Raw genomic sequence first — 22,527 nt, 5'->3', positions numbered from 1 at the left:
TCGATTCACGTCTCCACTCCTTTACTTACTTTACTTACTAGGCAGAAATCCTGAAGTTACTTGACTTCTCTGGGTCTCTTTCCATAGTTGTATGATGGGAAAAATAATAAAACCTACATCATAGGTAGATGGTTTGAAGACTAAATGAAACCTTAGATGTAAAATGTTTAGTACAGTTCCTGTCACATCCTAAGGACTCAAACAATAATAACCCTTATTATTTTCTCATTTGAAATCACTTCTCTGGTCTCCTATTTGACCCCATTTTGAAATACTGTTATTTTTATCCATGGTTATTCTTCTCAGTACCACCCTCACTTTTCCTGATCTCTTGTGTTCAGCGAAATTGTGTCTACAGCAAAGAAACCTCAAGTGTGGGCTGAAATGAAATTGGAAGGTTGACAGAGGACCTAGTGTTTGGATTTCTTGGAGGCCTTAACTGGGATGACGTTGGTCAGGACATGTAGCATCGCTATTCGACTTTCTCAGAGGGGATCTGACCAAATGAAGGGACCTTGGAGTCCAGGAAAGGAGAGCAAAGGGGTGCTGGAGATCACCACAGACTTGGGGAAACCTCAGCATATGCATGACTGAGATGACCTTTATGCTGAGCAGATGGAATGAGAAATGAGGCACAAACTGAAAACAGCATTTAAAAATTTCATTGAGAAAGTAGAGGCTCTAACTAAGGAGGAACTGGACTTTGAAGTGCCTTTTGGGGACTTGGGATTTAACAGAGCTCCTATAGGAGTACCTGCTTCCTTCAGCCTACTAGTATTGTGCTGGTAAATGCTACAGAATGGCCACCTTTTGTGGTGACGTTGGATGAAGTGGAGCTGATTCACTTGGAGCGAGTCCAGTTTCACCAGAAGAACTTTGACACAGTAATCGTCTACAAGGACTACAGCAAGAAAGTGACAACCATCAATGCCATTCATGTTGCCTCTCTTGACACCATCAAGGAATGGTTGAATTCTTGTGACCTAAAGTACACAGAAGGAGTACAGTGCCTCAACTGGACTACAATTATGAAGACTAATGTTGATGACCCTGAGGGCTTCTTCAAACAAGGTGGCTGGTCTTTCCTGGAACCTGAGGATGAGGGGAGTGATACTGAGGAAGGGGATTCTGAGTCTTAAATCAAAGATGAGACTTTTAATCCTTCAGAGGATGACTATGAAAAAGAGGAGGAGGACAGTGAGGAAGATTTTTCATCAGAAGCTGAAGAATCAGATTATTCCAAGGAATCACTGGGCAGTGAAGAAGAGAGTGGACAGGATTGGGGTGAACTGGAGGAAGAAGCCCAAAACGCTGACTGTGAAAGTCGCTGTGAGGAAGAGGAACAGAGTCGCAGTGTGAGCTGGAAGAGGAAGGCATCTGTGCACGGGTCAGGCAGAGGCTCTAACCGAGGTTCCAGACACAGCTCTGTGCCTCCCAAGAAAAAGAGGAGGTAACTTCGGAACTTTAACCCTCAGCTGCCTTCTTCCTTCAGCCAATCCCTGGAAATTTTACATGACATAGAAACTTTAAAAAAAAAAAGAAAAGCAAAGAAAATGGAGGCTGGTCCTCCATTCAGAGTTCTCATTAAGTCATCAGGAGCAGACAAGCTGGCTGTGTTCTGAGAACCTTCCAATTTGTGCAGGAGAAAGCTTCTCTGAGAAAGTGTTGCTTGAGCCTTCCTGTCATGCGTGGGAATGTCAGCAGGCTGTTGGGTACAACTCTAAGTCCGATTACTGTTTAGCATTTATAAATTACCATCGGCCCACATGATTTATCTCAACCTTTGTACCAGTATGGTTTTAGTAATAACATTGCATGTTTTTAGGTGAGATAAATGGTAAGAGTAAATTCCTCCTTGAAATTAAAAAGCATATGTTAGAAAGATTAGCAGTGCCAAGCAGTTTATAATGTATCTTGCTCCTAAGGGAAAATCCTGTGGACATTTTTACAGCCAATTACAATGAATCCAAAGTAGCATGAAGAATTGCCTCACTCTTCCCTTTTCCTAAATTCATTGCATGAAATGCTGTACTCATTTTTGATAGAACTGAGTGACCGCCTTGTGTTCAGCTTGTCTAACAAAGCAATTGCAGACCTAACCGTTCCTGGAAGAATCCAGCCAACTGCTAGAAAACACAGTAATGTTGTAGAATAGTGGTCACAAAACATGTGATTTCTGGAACCAACAGGTTAATCACCCAAAAATATAACAGCAGATTGTGGCTTAAGCTACTACTCAGCACCCTGTCTTTTTCATCACTGTGCCTCTCCAGCCTTTCTTAATATAGTCTTCTTTCTCCTTTCACTTATATCCTTCCAACTGCCTCAGAAAAACAGACTTACACATGCACATGCACCTTGATATTTACACATTTACTGTATTTCTCTATCCTTTCTTCAGTCCTCCTCTTTTGTATATATATATATAAAAGTAAGCTTTAGGCATCAGATCACTATGCTAATTTTCCTCTTGATATCTAAACTTATTACTGGATAATTATGCATTAATTAGCAGTTTAGGGAAACTAGCAACTTCATATACAAGAAGTTACTCTCTGGGGTTAATAAAGATCATACAAGGCACAAGAAATGCAGTGAAGCTAGAGGAATCCCTGGTGTTCCATTAGAGTGGTTACCTATTATAATTCTCCCTAAGCTGTAAGTCCTGTGAAGGTGGGTATTACACCTACTTTTTCCATCACTGTATTGTCAACACTTAAAAATAATGCTCACTATATGGCAAGGAATCAATAAATATTTGCAAAGTAAGTGATCTCATGGAGCAGCGGCCATGTATGAAGAACTGATTTAGGTCCTGAGTAAGAAGAAGCCTCAGTACTGAAGGAGTTCACAATCTATAAAGAGGAGCCATGGCCTTTGCTCAGGGATTATTGTGAAGAGGATTTGAAATTTAAGCTGGACCTGTACCCATAAGTAGGAGTTCCCCAGATAAAATGGGAGAGTGAGGAGAATATTCTAGACAAAGAGAATAAGATTACAAATGGCACAGAGGCTTGATAGTGCATTTGGGAAGCATAAGTGAAAAGGGTAGCCAGAGTGTAGGCTCTATGTGAAAGTATGAGGTCAATGAGGTTTGAAAGGGGGCCGAAGAGGTTGGACTTTATCCAGTAGAGGGAGCCATTTAGGATGATTGCCCTAGAGTGATAGATAACTCGGCTCAAAGTGAGAGAATGGATGAGAGAACCTGGAGAAAGCACCCTGTTTGGCAGACATGGCAAATGTGCCTGAGGGAGCAGAGGAGGGCCTGGATGAGAAGACAGTCGATGGGAAAGGATGGAGTGGATAATTGTGGGCAACAGTGTGGAGGCAGAGCTAACAGGATTTAATTACTAATTGAAGGATAGGAGGGCGGTAACTCCTTTACTCAAAGTTTTCTCTAAGAAGTGATACGCATACGCAGGTGACATTTACCAAGACAGTAAATGGGAGAGTAGAAACAGCTTCTGGGAAAATGATGAGTTCTGTTTAGAAGATATTTATTAATGGTTCCAGCTTTGATAGTTTCACAATGATGAACCGTGAGTAATTGGAATGGGAGTTCAGATCTCAGAAGAAATGTCAGTGCAAGGGACAAAGTTAAGAGTGATTTGCTTTAGAGATGATGGTTGAAACATTTGATGAAATCGCCAAGGTAGAGCATGCCAGATAAAGGACAAGAAGACTAAAGAGTGGGTCTTGGGAAATGTTTCTGTTTAAGGGGGAATATAGAAAGGAGAATGAATGAAGGGCTAAAGAAGAAATTATCAGGAAATACACACTATAGACAAGTAGAAACCAATAAGGGGAAATTTCATAAGGGAGGAGGAATGTTGAAGAAGACTAATAACTGTAGAGTGCTTTTGGTATTTAAAACTTCATTGGTGGCTTTGGAAACTATAGTTAATTGGTGACTGTGGGATTCAAATTACAGGGAGTTAAGAAGCAACTATAAAGTGAGAGATGAAGGCATTGAGCATTTTGACTATTCTATGAAGATTTTAGCAATGAAAGGAAAGGAGGATCCATTGAGAGCTTGATGAGGTAGCAATATCAGAGAAGGTTTTATTAAGATGATAGTGTAAGCTGTCTAGGAAAAATAATCATCAGAGAGGAAAGGATGGAAGATTCCAGAGAGAAAACTTTATTCATAGAACAATCCAGAAGAATGAAAGAAGGAAGTAGGGTCTACTACTTGGGCCTTAAAATGATTAAATTCATTCTCTCACTGTTTTCAGATGATAGAAATTGAGTGTTCTCTGAGGTCCAGAAACAATAAAGGTTTTCTAGGGAATATGTATTAGGTTACAATGATAAAATAACCTTGCTGTTTTGAGGATTTGGGGCGGGGGTGTTGAAACCTTAGGATACATGGGGATACAAACTCAATCTAGCCTGAACTGAGAAGTCAGCAGCCAGGACTCTGCCCCGAGGGTTGGCACCTCTGCTTTGCTTACCTTTCCTTAACCTTCACTATGGCCACTCCACTCCATTTATTAGACTAAGGAAAGTAATTATTTATAATACAGTCCATTCAACTTGGATCTGCAATAGAAGAAACCTAATTCCTGGTTATAATGTGGTTGTAAAAAAAAAAATTTGCTCATGTGTAATGGGCAGATTGTGGGCTGAGAGATTAAAAAATCCTGGACACATTTCTTCTGGGTCTGTGAACTGAGCTTTTAAGGTGATACTGGAACATGAATGAAAACTGTGACTGATAAATTAACCATTGGACCAATAAGTGCACTCATATAGCTTGCAGGTGATGTCAAAGCACAGGATATTTTCCCCCACAACCTCCTTCCTAGGAAAAGAGAGCGAAGAGAAGTTGATGACATTTGTGTTCAATTAATGTGCTTGGTTGTAGAGGGCTTGTGAACTCAAGACACTAGGAGCATTAACAATAACCAGATACCAGATAAAGAATGGGTTTGGACACTTATCTGATGGGCTGTTACATGACCTTCACATTGGATTAGACTTTGTGTTTCAGAGCAACCACTGTTTTCTCATGAAGTAGAGTGTATCTCATGAAGCTTCTCTAAGTGAAGCTCTTTGTAGAAAGTAATGACTTTCAGTAGTTAAAATACCTGATGAATATCAAAACCATGAGGCAGTAACTTGTACAAACAAAACTGGGGAGCCTAAAAAAGTACAAGTTTGTCCACTTCTAAGCCAAAGGGGGAGTTTCAGATTTATAAGAGTTAAACCCTTGGCTGTTTGAACAAGCTTGGCATTGCCTAAGTTGCTAAGTGAGGAATGTCCTGAAGGAGAAGAGGAAGGAAAGAGTGGTTTGTTAAGTAAAATATATTTAATTTGTTTTTTTTTAAAGTGGTCAGTATTTATGAAAATAACTGAAGGAAAAAATCAGTAAGTAGAAAATCAACAAAACAGGGTACTCAGGTGTTCTTATGATTTTTTTGCAGTATTCATTATACAGGGCTGGCCTCCAATTTCAAACTCTAGGAGGTATGGTTTGTTAGTTAACAGCGGAATGGGCCACAGCCAAAGACTTTGGACCTGAAACTAGACCCTCATCTTTAAAGATGAACAGAGCTGTTCAGGAAGAACTAAAGATCTAAGCTGAAAGACAAAAGAGGGTATTAAGGCAGTAAGAGCACCCAGATATCCGAGGATTCTGTCCTCGTCATCGTTTTGTCCCTGGGATATGCGTAATTCTCAGTCCATATATGACACTGAAAAATGATTTTTTGACTAAATGAAAACCAGGTAATCAATGATCCTATGGACAGGGACCCTACATTGATGGGGAAATTCAGGAATAGAAATGCTCAGAAACTCAGGATGTTGGAATTAGGGAAAATTCGGTTAGGAGACAGTGAAAGACAAACCTAGGTCAGAGTTCAGGGTCAGGACCCAAATCTTAAGAAAACAGGTGCTGATAGTGAAGGGAAGTTGCCAAAGCAAGATCTAGGCCTAAGCAATAAGGCAGAAGCCAATTCATCAGGCCTGCATAACTAAAGCATGCATTCATTCAGCAATTAATTATTGAGTGCTTTTTCTGTAACAGGCACACTACTAGATGCCAGGAATAAAGCCAAAAGGGACAAAGGTTCCTGTTCTCATATGGCAGATAGTAAGAGGAGACAAGAAATAAAGAAAAAAAGGAAAGTAAAATACATACCGTGCTACATGAGGTTAAATGTTTTAAAGAAAAATAAAGCAAGAAGGGGGATAGGAACCATTGGAAGGGGTTGTGATTTTAAATAGGGTGGTCTGGGAAGATATCACTAAGGTTACAACTGAATAAAGCCAAAGAAAAAAAGATAGATGGAGCAATTCACATAAATATCTTGGGGAGGAATAGCCCAGGGGAAGGAAGCAGAGGAAACAGCAAATGCAAAGTCTCTGAGGCTTTGAGACTGGAAAGGATCCAAAATTTTCTAGAAAGGAGGGAGGCTTGTGTGCTTTGAGGGAGCGATCAAGTGGCAAACTATCAATAGTAGGAGATGAGATCAGAGAGGTAAGGGGAAGGCCAAAATGGGGGCAGATCACATACGACTTTGTAGAATTGGACTAGAGGTGCTGAAATGTTGCTTCTCCAAGATCAGAACTGTTCAAGACCAAGGTCAGGTTGAACCTCCCAGGATCCATCACATAAAAGCACTTCTGTGAGGGGTGAAGAGGTTGAGAACCAGATAAGTCCTATCAGCTAATCCTCAGGGGAAAAAATTGCATAGGAAACAAAATGTGTCATCAGCCCCCCCTTCCCCTTCTTCTGGGGTCCTCTCCTGCTACCCTCTGCCCAGTAGCCAAAGGAACACATTTTCTGTCCTATTTTCTGTAGAAAGCTAAAGCATTCACTTTGCTGGCTTAATGTGGAGCTAAGGTTATTTAAATTATAATGAGGGCAGACTAAGAAGTCCTCAGTATGTAACGGAACATAATGATGGAATGAGAAACATTGGAGCTGACAGGTTTGGGCAGGGATCTGGTTATCTTTAGCTGGTTCACTATTGGCAGCTCCCTGTGTGAGTAGTAACTGATATCCAAATAAAGCTCCCAATTTTAGAGTCTTTCTCTCTATGACTATGTGAGTATATGTGGTTTATTATACACATACTTATAGTTAACTCTGTTTGTTGAAGTAAAATTCCAAGTGCGATTAAACTTTTAAAGAAAGATAATAAAAACAAAATGAAGTCTAAATTTAAGTGAAACATAAGTGATCTCCTACATTCTAATTCTGGGTTGTCCACCCCTTTCCGTTATGCATTTTGTAAACCAGTTTTCAGGCAAGATCTGACACCTACATAAGTGCTAGAGGAAGGGAACTTCTGGAACTGGACGGAGTTCAGTGGGGACATTTATAGACCAACTTCCATTTGCCTAAAGTGACTCAGCTTACTCAGTTTTAATTATTTCAAAATCCTCAGCACCGTCTCTTCTAGCTAGGGTGCATTCCTGGTTCTTTACATACATGAAAGGCAGCAAAGGTGGGATAGATGACACAAGTTTCTTTGTTTTTTTCCCCTGGAAAACATTACCTCTTGAGTGGGGGGAGTCAGAACTCTCTAGGAATGAAGTGATATCCTATTTCATATTCATTATAAGCCCAATCCAGGCTTCCACGAGTCTAAATTCAGTTGTTCAGCCACTGCTTAGCACAGCTAGTTTATCAAACAGGGTATTGTGCAGTCTAAATAGAAACAAAAAGCTTTTTGATTTGGGCAGTTCTCATGAGAGCTCATTGAATTTATTGTGATATTTCTCTACACAGAAAGGAACCAGATTAGTATCCGATAACAGATCAGCACATTTATAAATGCTGAATGCTGAGCTGTGGGCACCATGTGATTGGATACAGAATTTGTAATTATTTTTGCTTTATCGTGTTTGCTGCAAGGACAGGGTGAGTTTACGAGGCACTGATCTCATCTGCAGGGGCCTGGGATAGCAGCCAGTCACTGTGGGTGCACACCAGCCCCACACGGAGCTGGATGCAAGCAGCTCCCAAGAGGCTGTGCAGGCAGGTGTCAGCACTAAATGTGCAGACTCAGAGCAGAAGACGGGAGATGGAGGATGCGTGGGCCTTAGTGGGTTAATCTGTACTTGAGCTGACAGGTGTCCCTATCACCCCTGGGGCGAGATATCCATCCACATATGGCACCACAGTTGAGGAGGAAAGGGGAGCCGTGGGAATTGTTCAGGAGGCAAGTGTCAAGGCAACTGACTCTGAATATTTGCCTGAATGATCAGACTGAAAACCAGGGAGACTTTTCTTTTTTTAGATTTGAAAGCATTTAATGACACAGCATATATTTAACAGGTAGGGTAAAAGTTGAGAGGTTCAGGTCATATAACTGAGTACTAAGCCTGAATAACCACCTCTGTGCTCAGGCCCAGCCTCTGGAGTTCATTCCTATCAATACCATTTTGATTGTGCAGTAAGATGAAAATTTGTCATTACAATCATTACAGTGACAGAGAAATTCACACTATGTATCAAACAGCAAGGTAATGAAGCAAATTATTAACACAGTATAGCAACGCACAAGCAAGTAATCATTAGGGTAACATTTCTTTGTCCAGTAAATGTTTCTTTTCCACTTACTAATGACTTAAACTGTTATTATACAGCTAGTTTTATTATACTTTGTACTAGAATTATCTCAAACATATAATATAATGTATTTCAGGAAAAAAATCAAAATTACAGATTATTTAAAACAGTATCAGTTTTCTATTCCTTCTTGTATACCGACATTCTTAACTGTTGTCAGAGCTGATGCAGAAAAGTCACATCAAGAGACAGTGTTAGTCACTCAGAGGCAAGAAGAGGTTCATTTTCCTGGTGGTGAGTTAGACTGACAATACTTGTGGTTTTTATGCTGTAAAACCAGTACAAAACAAGACATACACACACACACTTTTTATTGAAGTATATACAGAAAAGTACACATTTAATAAGGATACAGTGAGAAGAATATTTCCAGACTGAGCTACTCATGTAACCACACCAAGAGTCATTATCAGTATGTCCCTTTCCAGCATTACAATTCCCAACAAAACTACTATCCCAGCTTCTAATAATATCCATTAGTTTTAGTTGCTTTGACATTTAATGTAAATGGTATCATACAGTGTATCATCTTTTGTGCTTGACTTCTTTCACTCAACATTATTTTTGTGAGCTACATCCATTTCGTTGCATATTTGTTCTTGTTGCTGTAGAGTACTCTCTCACATGAATATATCTCAATTTTTATATCCACTTAGGGAAATAAGGGACACTTGGGCAGTTTTTTTTTTCTTGTTAACCTCCCTTAACCTTTATTAGCACTCCTCACCCCCACTCTGCTCCTCCAGAACCAGACGTTTCCTTTGGGCACTTTCTAATCTGTATTTTTAATAGAACTTTCATGAACATTCTAGTACATTCTTTGGGTGACTACATGTATGTGTTTCTGTTGGGTATACACCTAGAAATGGAATTACTAAGTCACAGTAAAGTGCATGTTCAACTTTGATAGAAACTGCCAGTTTCTAAAGTGTTATACCAACTTTCGTCTGTTTTTTATACCTGTGAGTGGCACAAAAATTTCCACTTAGCTCTTGCCTGAAGTACTTCCTTTCTTCCTTCTTGTCTTAAAGTGTCTGTGTTTTCCATAACAGCAAGGCTTTCTGCCAAGTCCCAAGAAGTAGAGGTTGCAGAATAACAGAAAGGAGGAAATTAGGGAACAGGCCTCAGAATTTAAAAATTACCTGAGATTGTCATATGACTTGGGCCCTAAGTCTCTTTATCTCTTATTCTCTCATCCAAGTACCAGCTCCTATTTAACTCTATGCTCCACTCAAGAATCTGACCCTAATTCTCACTTTCCCCAAAACTCCCAATCACCTCAGACTTCTGCACCAAGTCATAGAAAATGGATCTTTGGGCCCCTTGTGCATTGGGAGTTGGTTCTGTAGTATCTGAAGTTTGACCTTCTTGTCATATTTTCTCAAGGAAATAGTGTTAGGTGACTGGGTTGAACTCTACAGCTGGGATAGTAACATAATGGTTGATAAGCCTTTTAGGGCTGTCTGTAATCTAACCTTCATATATCACATTACACCCATAGGAAAAGCAGTTTTAACAACTGACTATTTTTTTTTAAGCACTGGGAATCCAGATGGATAATAAATTGGGAACCCCTTGTATTTCTATATCAAACCTCAGTGTTCTTAATTTATAATAATTAGAAGCCACAAATAAATTAATGGACTGCTGAAGGTTATCTTCCTAATGAGAGCCAATTGTATAAAAAGCTGAGTTATCAGATGTGAGAACACATTCTGTGAGCATTTGGAAAAGAAGGCAATATCTCTGTGCTTGACCCTAGGGCATGTGGCTAAGATCAGCCCCTGAGCTGGTCTCTGATTACACAGATTCATCTATTAGCCTTCTGCCATTAATCTCATTTCTCACAGAGAAGGGAGTTCCAACTGTAGGGTTTTCAACTGTTTTTCTGGAGGAAGAGGTCCTTTATGACATTAAACAATGCATACCTTCCCACAGGGTAGAGTCCCTTGCTGAGTGCACATGCCAGTTTTACTTGATGAACCACACAGTACTGAAGAGACCACAACTACACTGTTTATTTTATTAAAATCTCCACTATTGTAGTTCCTATTGCATTACCCTAATGTTGAAAATTAAAGTTATATAATTCAGTTAACTGCTGATCTCCAACTGTTAAAAAACAAAACAAAACAGAAAAAAACCTAACTAAAGCTAGTCAGTTGTGTCTAAGTTGAATAGACTCATAACCACTTCTGACTCATTGGAGAAAACTGCTGACTGAGAGTTTGTGCATGCTTGGGAATGAGTGCTTGAAATAATACAATTGTATGTTTACATTTTACATGTGATGTCCAGTATTAGCTCTGATTATACTCATCTATTACTTTGAATTACATCTATTAAATTAATCCTCTGGGGGAGGATTCTGGGAAGACGATGAAGTAAGAAGCATTAGGAATCCATGTCCCCAACCAGACAACAATAGCACTGGCAGAATATGTCAGATGTAACTATTGTGGAACTCTGCAGTCTACTGAAGGCTTAGCTTGGCAGCAGTCACCCATCCCCCAAACCCCAGGTGTGGCAGGCAGCTGTACATGTGCTCCTGAATCAGCTTGCGTGTAGTTTTGGGGAGCCAGAGTGGGAAATAAGACCGTCTCCTTCAAATACGTAAGATCAGTGATCTGATCACTGATTGCTGCTTCTGATTTTAGAGGTAGAGTCACAGAAGCAGGCAACATTGTTGTTGCATCTCTTCCCATTGTTTCAAGACACTTCCCCTCAGGCTGAATTGACTTCTAGGGGATTTAAGGGGCCAACACCTGCCCTCCCCACTTTCATTTTTCTCTTTTCCCCCATTAGGATCCAGATGTTAAAGACATTCAAAAGCAACTGCATATATAGAGGAAATTAGAAAGTCACCACCCATGCCCTGGGAAAGGCATAGGCTCAGAAAAGACATGAAAAGACCTTAAGTTTACACCTCAGGCTAATCCTTGGCACAGAGACACACTAAAGCAACCAAAATAAAACAACAACAGCAAACAACATTGAAGGAAGGGGGAAAATTTGATTTCCAGAATTACCAGATTATTAGATTCAAATGTTTCATTTTCAACAAAAAAATCACAAAGAAACAAGAAAGTATGTCTCATTCAAAGGAAAAAATAAACCAGCAGAAACTGTCCTTGAGGAAGACCTGATGGCAGATTTACTAGATAAAGAACTGTCTGAAAGATGCTAAAAGAGCTAAAGGAAGACATGGAGGACGTAAAGAAAAATGATGTATAACAAAAGGGAAATATCAATAAAGAGATGAAAAACCTAGGAAGAATCCCAAAAGAAATTCTGTAGCTGAAAAGTACAATAACTGAAATAAAAAATATTCATTAGAGGAATTCATAGACAAATTTGAGCAGGCTATTAAAGAGTCAGCCAACTTGAAGATAGGACAACGGAAATTATCAAGTCTGAAGAACTGAAAGAAAATGATCAAAGAAAAGTGAACAGAACCTATATAGAACACCATCAGGTAGACCAACATATGCATTTGGGAGTCCCAGAAAGAAAAGAGAGTGAAAGAGGCAGAGAGAATATTTGAAGAAATAGTGGCTAAAATTTCTTAAATTTGATACAATACATTAATATGGACATCTGAGAATCTCCTCAAACTCCAAGTAAGATGAACTCAAAGAGACTCACAGCAAAACACATTATAACCAAACTGTCAAAACCAAAAACAGAGAAACTTAAAAGCAGGGAGAGAGAAGTGACTCTTCACATACAAGAGATCCTTAATAAGATAATCAGCAGATTTCTCATCAGAAACTTTGGAAGCCAAAAGACAATGGACTGATATATTTATAGTGCTAAAAGGGGGAAAAAAGCCAACAAGAATCATATATATGGCAAAACTGTGCTTCAAAAATGAGAGAGCAATCAAGACCTTCCTAGATAAGCAAAAGCCAAGGAGTTGGTTACCACTAGATCTGAACTGCAAGAAATGCTCAAGAGAGTCCTACAGTGTGAAATGAAAGGAAACTGGACTGTAACTTGAACTTGTATAAAGAAGTAAAGATTGAAGTAAAAGTAAACACACGGACAATTATAGAATCTGGTATCATTGTAACTTTGGTTTGTAACTCCACATTTTGCTCCTTACATAATTTAACAGACTCATTCATTAAAAAACAATTAGTTTATGTTTTTGGACACACTATATAAAGATGTAATTTTGTGACATCAACAACTGAAGGGCTGGGGATGGAGCTAAAAGGAGTAGTTTTTGTATGGTATTGAAGTTATGGTAGTATAAATTCAAATTAGAGTGTTATAACTTTAGGATATTAAATGTAATCCCCATGGTAACCACAGAGAAAATAACTACAGAATATACACAGAAGGAAATGTGAAGGGAATTAAAATGTTTCACTATAAAAAAATCAACACTAAAGAAGACAATGATGCAGGATATGAGGGGAAAAAGCTATAAAGCAAATAGAGAAAAACAGCAAAATAAAGTCCCTTCATATCTTTAAATGTAAGTGAATTAAACTCTCCAATTAAAAAACAGAGATTGGCAGAATGGATTTTTTTTAGAATGGTGATTCAACTATATGCTGTTTACAAGAGACTCACTTTAGATTTAAGGACACAAATTGGTTAAAAGTGAAAGAATGTAAAAAATATATTCTATGCAAATAGTAACCAAAAGAGAGATACAGTAAGTCCCCTTACAAACAAGTTCCATTCTGAGAGTGTGTTCACAAGTCCAATGTGTTCATAAGTCTAACAAAGTTAGCCTAGGTACCCAACTAACACAGTTAGCTATATAGTACTGTACTGTAATAGGTTTATAGTACTTTTCACACAAATAATACATAAAAAAAAACACAAAAAATAAAGAAAGCATTTTTAATCTTACAGTACAGTACCTTGAAAAGTACAGTAGTATAGTACAAGGGCTTGCAAACAGGGGCTGACATCAAGTGAACAGGCAAGAAAAGTTATTGACTGGAGGAGGGAGAGGAGTGTCAGCAAAAGGAGATGAAGGGCTAGCTGTAATTTCACTCACTCACATCCTGGGCTTGAAATAAAGATACTGTACTACTGTACTCCATACAGTACTGTAAGTAATGTACACAAAACACAACCACCTGTAGAAGATGCACGCACGTGACAACGTATGCCAGACACGTGAACTAACTTACATGATTGGACAATGCGAACACACTTTCGCATCTTTGAAAGTTCAAATCTTGAATGTTCGTATGTAGGGGACTTGCTGTATATACAATGGAACATTATTCAGCCTTAAAAATGAAGGAAATTTTGATATATGCTACAAATATGGTTGAATCTTGAGGACATTATGCTAAGTGAAGTAAGCTAATCAGAAAAATACAAACACTGTATAATTTCATTTATATGAGGTACTTACGGTAGTCAGAATCAGCGATAGAAAGTAGAATTATGGTTTCTAGGGACTGGAAGGAGGGAGGAATGCGGAGTTCTTATCTAATGGGTATAGAGTTTCAGATTTGAGAGATGGTAAGTGTTCTGGTGGTGATGGTTGGACAACAGTTTGGATGTATTTAATGCCACTGAGGTGTACACTTAAAAATGGTTAAGATGGAAAATTTGTGTTGAACGTATTTTAGCACAATAAAGAAATTGAAAAAAAGATACTCTCTGATTTTGTTCTTGACTGTTAAACAATGAATTTCATTATCCTTTCTGCAGATAAAATCTATTTTATTTTATTGAAATCAATGTGGTTTTAGTTGCAGACGTAGTAGTGGGTTGAACAGATTTCATATTGACCCCAAGACAAATCTGTACAGATGCTTTTATGAACAAATTCTTGTTATTAGCTTTTTGAATAAACATTTTGCTCTTTCCCATAAATTTTGAGGTCCCAGGAGGAAAATTTTTTATATTTCTGGTGAACCATAGCTCTGCTTATGTGTAATCTCCTTGCTTCTTTAAAAAAAATTGCTGGAATTAACAGAGAAAATGTGCTCTTAAAAATCAACCATGGAAGTTTTACTGTGTCCTTTATAGGTAAAGAATTAAGGAAAGAACCAGAGACAGGATCCTTGACCTTGGGGAACTTATATCTAGCTGGCATATGGTTTTAATTAGAACTCTTCAGTTTTAGTGGCAGAAACCCCATTTAAGTGGACTTAAGGAATGTCAGAAATGGATTGTTCGGCTCTGGTGGACATCCCCTCTGCACCCAACACTTCTGTTCTCACTGGCCTGACTGCTGACGTCCAGCACCTGTGACTCTTTACCTGCAGGCTCCTTTGGCCTTGAGTGGGAGAGGCTGGAAGTGCTCTAGAATTAATAATTAGGAGCATTCATCCACCAGCGACAGGAGCTGGTGGATAAACACCCCAGCTCCCTTGCCTCTCAGGCAGGAGAACGGAAGCATGTGTTCTATATTGGAGTTCCCCAGTAGGAGTTGGTTCCTGTTGCCCAGAATGACAGCTTATTTGTTAATGTACCCTTAATTGGCTTTTTTTAATCTTGCCTGTCTCACTAAACTATTTTCCTGCCAGTATTTTCTGGGCTCAATCCCTACACAAACTACTTGCACTATCATCCTTATCTCCGGGACTACTGCTGGGTGAACCCACACTAAAATAATTGGCTTTTCTAAGTGAAAAGTCCAATGGTAAATTTTGGGACACTGCTGCATCCAGGGGTTTAAATGATATCATTGAGAATGTATGTCTCCTGTTCAGCTCTTCAATCCTTTATCCTATCTCCATTCTCACTCACTGGCTTCCATCAAGGGGACAAGATAGTTTCCAGCAGTCCATCTCTGGACCATATTCTCTCAGCAACACCAACCCAAAAGAGCTATTCTTCTGTAGGTTTTCTGATAAAAATTGGCATGATTTAATTGCCCTGAATTTAGTTCCTGCCTAACTCTAATTTAATCAGTATGAGATGTGAGATGGAATATGCTGACTGGTTTATACCTAGGTTAAGTATTTAACTCTGGAGCCAAAGTCAGGTCAGGCCAGTCCATACCACATTCTATATAAATGGATCAATGGGTTTTCCAAGGGAAAATCAGGCTGCTATTTACAGGAAAAAGATAATAGATAATAGAAAGGTAAAAATTATAAGGAAGCAAGATATTTATATTTCATAACAAAGTACAAAGCAAATATGGATGCCAAATATGGATGACCTTAAAAGGGAGGATTACTATCCAGAACTGAGGAATTGCACCAGGCAGAGGAAGGGAAAGAATGCTAATAATTCCTATTAATCAATTGCTATGGACCTAACTGTGCCCCCCCCATTCATATGTTAAAATTCTAACTCCCAGTGTGATATTTGGAGATGGGACCTTTGGGAGGTAATTAAGTTTAGATAAGGTTAGGAGGGTGGGACCCTCAAGATATGATTGACAACCTAATAAGAAGAGACCCCAGAGCCTCCTTCCCTCTGTCTCTTTTTCTCTCTCTCTCTGTCTCTGTCATGTGAGGATGCAATGAGAAGGTAGCCATCTACCAGCCAGAAGGAGCGCTCTCACCAGAACCCAACCATGCTGGCACCCTGATCTCAGACTTTCAACCTCCCCAACTGTGAGGAAATAATTTCTGTTGTTTTAAGCCACCCAGTCTAGGCTATTTTGTTATGCTAGCCCACACTGATTACATGATACATCGATCAATGGCCTCCAGCTGTGAACCATGACCAATATTACATGTCTGAAATATCATTTGGTAAATATCATTTGAAATGAGACATAGAAAAACTCCACCAAAGGTAGCCAATGGCATGCTCTAGTCCTGTTGGAAGAGAGCCATCAATACACATTTTATATTTTGAGCAGAGTATAGTGAAACATGCTTTTTTAGGGAGTAAAAACATCGAAGAGTCTACAGCACATTTTAATTATTTGGTAACGTAAATTAATTTACTTATTTTGTAAGATCTGATGGGTCAGAGTTAATGCAATGTGTAAAATACTATTAAGGGTAGTACTTATGTGATAGAGATTGTGAAATCCACAAGATACTTTGACATAATTTTTACCTCTCTCTGTCCTATGTGTTGAAGCAAGAAAACTGAGAGCATCTTCCTCTGACAACCTGATGATCCCCTTTGGTGCCTGTCATTCTTGACTGAACTGAGCAAGATCTTTGCTGAAAGGAAAAGTTCTATGGTCTGAATATTTGTGTTCCCCCACGCCCCGCAAATCCATATGTGGAAACCCTAACCCTCCACGGTGATGGTATTAGGTGATTAATCACATTTGGAAGTTAATTAAGTCATGAGGACAGAGCCCTCATGGATGGGATTAGTGTCCTCATAAAACAGACCCAAGAGGGGCTTCCCTGGTGGCACAGTGGTTGAGAGTCTGCCTGCCGATGCAGGGGACACGGGTTCGTGCCTCGGTCTGGGAAGATCCCACGTGCTGCGGAGCAGCTGGGCCCATGAGCCATGGCCGCTGAGCCTGCGGGTCCGGAGCCTGCGCGTCCGGAGCCTGTGCTCCACAACGGGAGAGGCCACAACAGTGAGAGACCTGTGTACCGCAAAAAAAAAAAAAAAAAAAAAAGAGAGAGACCCAAGAAAGCCCTCTTGCCCCTTCTGCCGTGGGAGAACACTGTGAGAAGGTATTGGTCTACGTGGAAGGGTGTTCTCACTGGACATCAAATCTGCACGTGTCATGATCTTGGACTTTGCAACCTCCAGGACTGTGAGAAGTAAATGTTCATTGTTTTTAAGCCACCAGTTTAATAGTATTTTGGTATAGCAGCCTTAGTGAACTAAGACAGTATATTGAATTTCCTAGCATCAGAAATTTTGATCTCTTATCTGTTAAAGGGGGAAACTGATATCACCTGATAAATTTGTTGTCGTAGAAATATGGAATTAACTTATGTATTTGTAACTCATTTTCATAAAGGAGTTGTCATTCCTTGTACCTAAAGACATAGAAATAACTATTAAAAACTTAAATAGGGCTTCCCTGGTGGCGCAGTGGTTGAGAGTCTGCCTGCCGATGCAGGCGACACAGGTTCGCGCCCTGGTCCGGGAAGATCCCACATGCCGCGGAGCGGCTGGGCCCGTGAGCCATGGCCACTGAGCCTGCGCATCCGGAGCCTGTGCTCCACAACGGGAGAGGCCACAACAGTGAGAGGCCTGTGTACCGCAAAAAAAAAAAAAAACTTAAATAGAAAATGTGTTTCAAGACAAAGAGTAGATATAAAATATGCTTACTGGGGGAGTTAAAATAATTGCCATGACTTGAATTCAAATTTGACTTTGAGGTTTTTGGTTGTTAAGGCAAATAGGGAAGATGGCAAATATTACATTACCAAAATAATCCTCAAGGGAGACTGTATGTCTGTGTGTGTGTATGTGTGTGCTTGTGTGTTCTATAAGTCTTGAGTCAGCTTTGGGTGCTGAGTATTCTTAGTATTCGGCAATGGGGCAATGTGCTCATTGTTTTTGTTTGTTTTTCATCGGTATTTGCATGTTCTGTTTTAGTTTATTTTTTTTTTTTACTATCTTCTTGCTCAGGCTTATTCCTGAGTCCTAGTCCCACTCTTCTATGGCCCATACACATCCACTTTAATGTGATTGATTGTTTGGTGTCTTTCCACAGATGCAGAAATATGTGTTATTTAGCTATTGCTGTAAGACTTTTGAGAAAGGCAAAAAGTACACCATTAAAACATGATTACAGAAAAGCTCTTCTGTTAGGGGAAAAGGTAATTTGGGCCAAGTGTTACAGATATCCAGTGGTCCTTTTAGATTCAAAGAGAGAAATTAGAGTAGTTAGAAAAATGGATGTTCATGGTCTCTCCAAGTACCCTTTTGCTCATATAGGCCTTTTTTATTTTTAAGAAAGGAATAGCTAAAATATCATCACAGAAGATTATAAAACTCAAATTACAGCCTGGAGTGTTGCTATTTTCTACCAATATTTCTATATAATTGCTCTCTGTGTGTATAGGGAGGACACCAAGTGTATTAAAAAAGGAAAGGATTTGGACAGACCTGTGTTCAAATCATGGCTCTGTCATTTACGAACTGCATGAACCTATGGTCTGTAACATTCTTCAGATCTCTAAGCCTCACTAGCCTCACTTATAAGCCTGGTTTGATAACACCTTTCACAAATTTGTGAGGATTAAATGAGATCATGAATTTATATACAACATCTGATAACTCACAGCTCAATACGTATTTTTAAATGAATAAAGGACCCTCAGAGAATATGATTATGATGATGGCAATGATGATTTTTTTAAAGAAAAATACTGACTGAAGGACAGAAACAGGTACAGAATAGTAATTAAATAACAATTTCAACAGACCTATAAGAATTTGGTTTGTCATCATCAAAAATATTTTTAAGCAAGGAGAGACCATAGAAGCCAAGCTTAACTCAGAGAGCTGGTATATTCCTACTAGTAAAAATTGGTCCAACGGTTCATTTTCTACTTTGAAGTAATTGAAAAGAAATAGAATGATTAATTTTTCTCAAAAAGAAAGAAATATGCAATCATGAAGTGAGTTTCCTCCATATTTCTTTGTGGGAAAATCGTATGACCTTTTGCTTCTCTGTGCCCCTGGGGAACAGGAAATATGCTTTTGGTGGCTCTGGGCCATTTTACTTTATTCCTTACAAGGAAGAAATTCAAACTAGAAAATTTTCTCAAGAATTCAGGCTGCCCTTTGAATAGCTAAAACATACTTGTTTGTGGTTTATTTCTTCTCAAATATCTGTTACATATATTAAGCAAATCCATTGCTTTAAGAAGAGAGAGACAAAGTCATTCAGAAAGGCTGACAATAAAAGAAAGAACAAAGTCAACCTAGGCAAATGCAAAAAAAAAGAAAGCAAGGATTGTCATATGTATATCAGTCAAATCTGAATTTAGAGCCAAATGAATTAAATGAGGCAACAGAGGGAATTTTACAGTGATAAACATGATCCATGATGAAGAATAAGTATGCATCAACTAACATAGCATCACATAAAGCATAAGTTAAAAACTACCAGAAGTACAAGGAGAAATAGATGGAAACACAGCTGTAACAGTCTCTTATAGCACATGACCAATCAATTCACCAAAAAAAAAAAAAAAAAAAAAGATATGAAAAACCTAACTATAAAACAATTTCAGAAATTGGCCATTAATTTTTCTACAAAGAAAATCATAATTAATTTCCAAAGATAGAAAGAGTACAGAGATCGTTCTCCAATCAGATTGTAATAAAACAAGAAATTAATCACAAAACAACAACAAAATGTTAAGACAGTGTGGTATGAAAGTTCATATAAATCTCAGATAAAAAAGGAAATCAAAACCCACATTAAAGAATTTCTCTAAAATATTATTACTAAGACTATAAACATCTGAAGCTATGGGATAATTCTAAAGTGTTTTAGAAAAAATTCACAGTCCTAATAATTATGCCGATAAACAAGAATAAATGAAAATGAACAAATAAGTGACATAGCTAATTCAGGAAATTAAAAACAATAAAAGAATGAACTAAATAAACTTAAAAAACAGAAAGAAATTACTACTAATAAATGAGAAATAAAAAAATACTTGAAAAATAAGAAAATAAGTCAAAATTATGGTTATTTACAAAAATGAGATAAACATGTTCAAAAGTCAACATGTTCATTCACCAAAGAATACAAAGTCCGTTTAATATTAGAAAATTAATTAATTTAATTTATGCTTTCATAGATGATCATATCATCATATGCAAAAAACATGTTTGATAAGATTCAATTCCCAGTCAAGATAAAAAAAAAAAAAGTTCTTAGTAAACCAGGAATGGGAAGAAAACTTTCTTTAGCCAGATAAAAGGTCTCCAGAGACACCTCAGCCAACACCATAATTAATGGTGACATATTGAAACCATTCCATTTTAGATTAAGAATAAAGCAAGGATGTCTTTTATCACTATTCTTCTTCAACATTCTACTGGTTATCCCAGTCAATGCAGAATGATAAGAAAAAAATATTGACAAATATCCAGCCTAGAAAGGATGACGTGACAGTATGATAGCCTGGGAGGCCCTGACTTTCTAGTCCTGGGTCCTACCTCTGACCTCATTCTTTGTGTTCTGCCCAGGCTTACTGCCCTCTTGCTGTCCCTCTAAGAAACCAGTCACGCTCATAATTCAGAGCCTGTGCACTTGCTGTTCCCTCGGCCTAAGGTTCTCTGTGTAACTCCTTCAGATTCTTGCAAAAATGTCTGTTTCTCAGGGTGACCTTCTCTGACCACACTATTTAAAAATTAAACCACCTTCTCCCTTCCTCTTCCTTCTAGCATTCCCCTTCTCCCTTCCTTTCTTTATTTTCTCCAAAGCACTTCTTGCCATCTAACAGCCGTTTATTATCTATTATTTATTGTCTGTCTCTCCCTAAGAGAATATAAACTCCATTTAAGCTGTTTTTTTTTTCTTTTTTATTCATTACTAAATTCACCTTGAACGGTGCCTGGAACAGAGAAGGCATTAAATATTTATTATATAAATGAATGAAATCTAGAAAATCTAAAAATTCTATATTAGAATGAATAAGAGTTTAGAAAAATTGCTTAAAACAGAATCAATATAGAAAGTTACCTGAATTTCTCTACATCACCCCAGTCAGCTAGAAAATATAATTTGGAAAAAAATTACTTTTTTATAAAAGTAACAACACTTTTTAAGATTTTAATTTAAGAGACCTAGGACTTTTAAGTTAAAAACTGTAAACTAGTGTTAAAGGCATAAAATAAGACTGAAATAAATGGATTAATAGATCATGTTCTTGGATAGAAACTCAACATGATAAAGATTTCATCTTTCTCCAAACTGATCTTCAGTTTCAAAGCAATGCCAATAAAAGTTTCAACAGGGTTCTTTTTGTGGAAATATGACAAGTTGATTTTAACATTTTAATATGGAAGACAAAAGGGCCATGAACAACCACTCCTAAGGAAAAAGACAGACCGTGGGACCTTCCTTATCAGAAACCATGATAAAGCTATTGTAATTAAGACAGTATGATATTGGTGCATGGAGAGCCAAGTAGACAAATAGAACTGAGGGGAGATGCCAGAAACTAACTTACACACATATCGAAGTAGATTTATGATGTAGTGGATAATGCAGATTCATGAGTCAAGGAGATAATTGATTTTAATGTAGTTGAATTTACCAATATTTTTCTGATAATACTTGTGCTTCTGGTGTCTTGTTAAAGAAATCCTTTAAGACTGTAATGATAAAGATATTCTCCTAAACTACCTTTAAAACTTTTATAGTTTTTCCTTATATTTACATCTTTAATCCACTTGAAACTGAGATTTTGTTCATAACGTAAGGTTGGAACCCACTTTTATTTATATGTTTGTTTATCTCGCAAGAAGAATCAATTGTTGCAGCCCTTCTTTGCCTCACTGATTTGCAATACCCATTCTGTCATAAATCAGGTTTCTGCATGTCTGTGGGTATGTTTCCTGGGCTTTCTATTCTGTCCTGTATAAATATGAAGATGCCTTACCTCATTAGTCTTAGAAATGCAAATTAAAATCATTTCTTATATACCAAGTTGGCAAAATTAAAAGGCCAGATAATATCAGGTGTTTGCACAGATACGAAACAGAGATGCTTAACCATTGCTGGTGAGAGTGTAAACTAATAGGATTATCTTAGAAAAGTTTGGCATTGCCTAGTAAATTTGAATATTCTGACCCAGCAATTCAATTCCTAGATATATTCCTTAGGAGAACTCTTGCACATGTACATCAGGGATGTGGAAACAATGTCCACAATAACATTGTTTGTTAACCAAAAACCTGGAAGTAAACCAAATCCCTGATAACCTGAATAAATAACTTATATTTGTATCATAGAAGAAACACAGCAATGGAACTGAGCTAACTTCCGTTACTTGAATCAACATGGAGAAATCTCAAAAATACATCATTAGGGAAAGAAGCAGTCACTGTAGAAT

General features: G+C 38.1%; 1 pseudogene; it reads left to right on the top strand.

The window, feature by feature from the left end:
• The first annotated feature begins 444 nt into the window (after positions 1–444).
• LOC137210094 (FACT complex subunit SPT16 pseudogene) lies at positions 445–1,523 on the top strand (annotated as a pseudogene).
• Positions 1,524–22,527: the final 21,004 nt, after the last annotated feature.

The sequence above is a fragment of the Pseudorca crassidens genome, chromosome 17 (genome assembly GCF_039906515.1).
Source record: "Pseudorca crassidens isolate mPseCra1 chromosome 17, mPseCra1.hap1, whole genome shotgun sequence".
Lineage (NCBI taxonomy): Eukaryota > Metazoa > Chordata > Mammalia > Artiodactyla > Delphinidae > Pseudorca > Pseudorca crassidens.
This window is presented reverse-complemented; position numbering and strand designations above follow the sequence as displayed.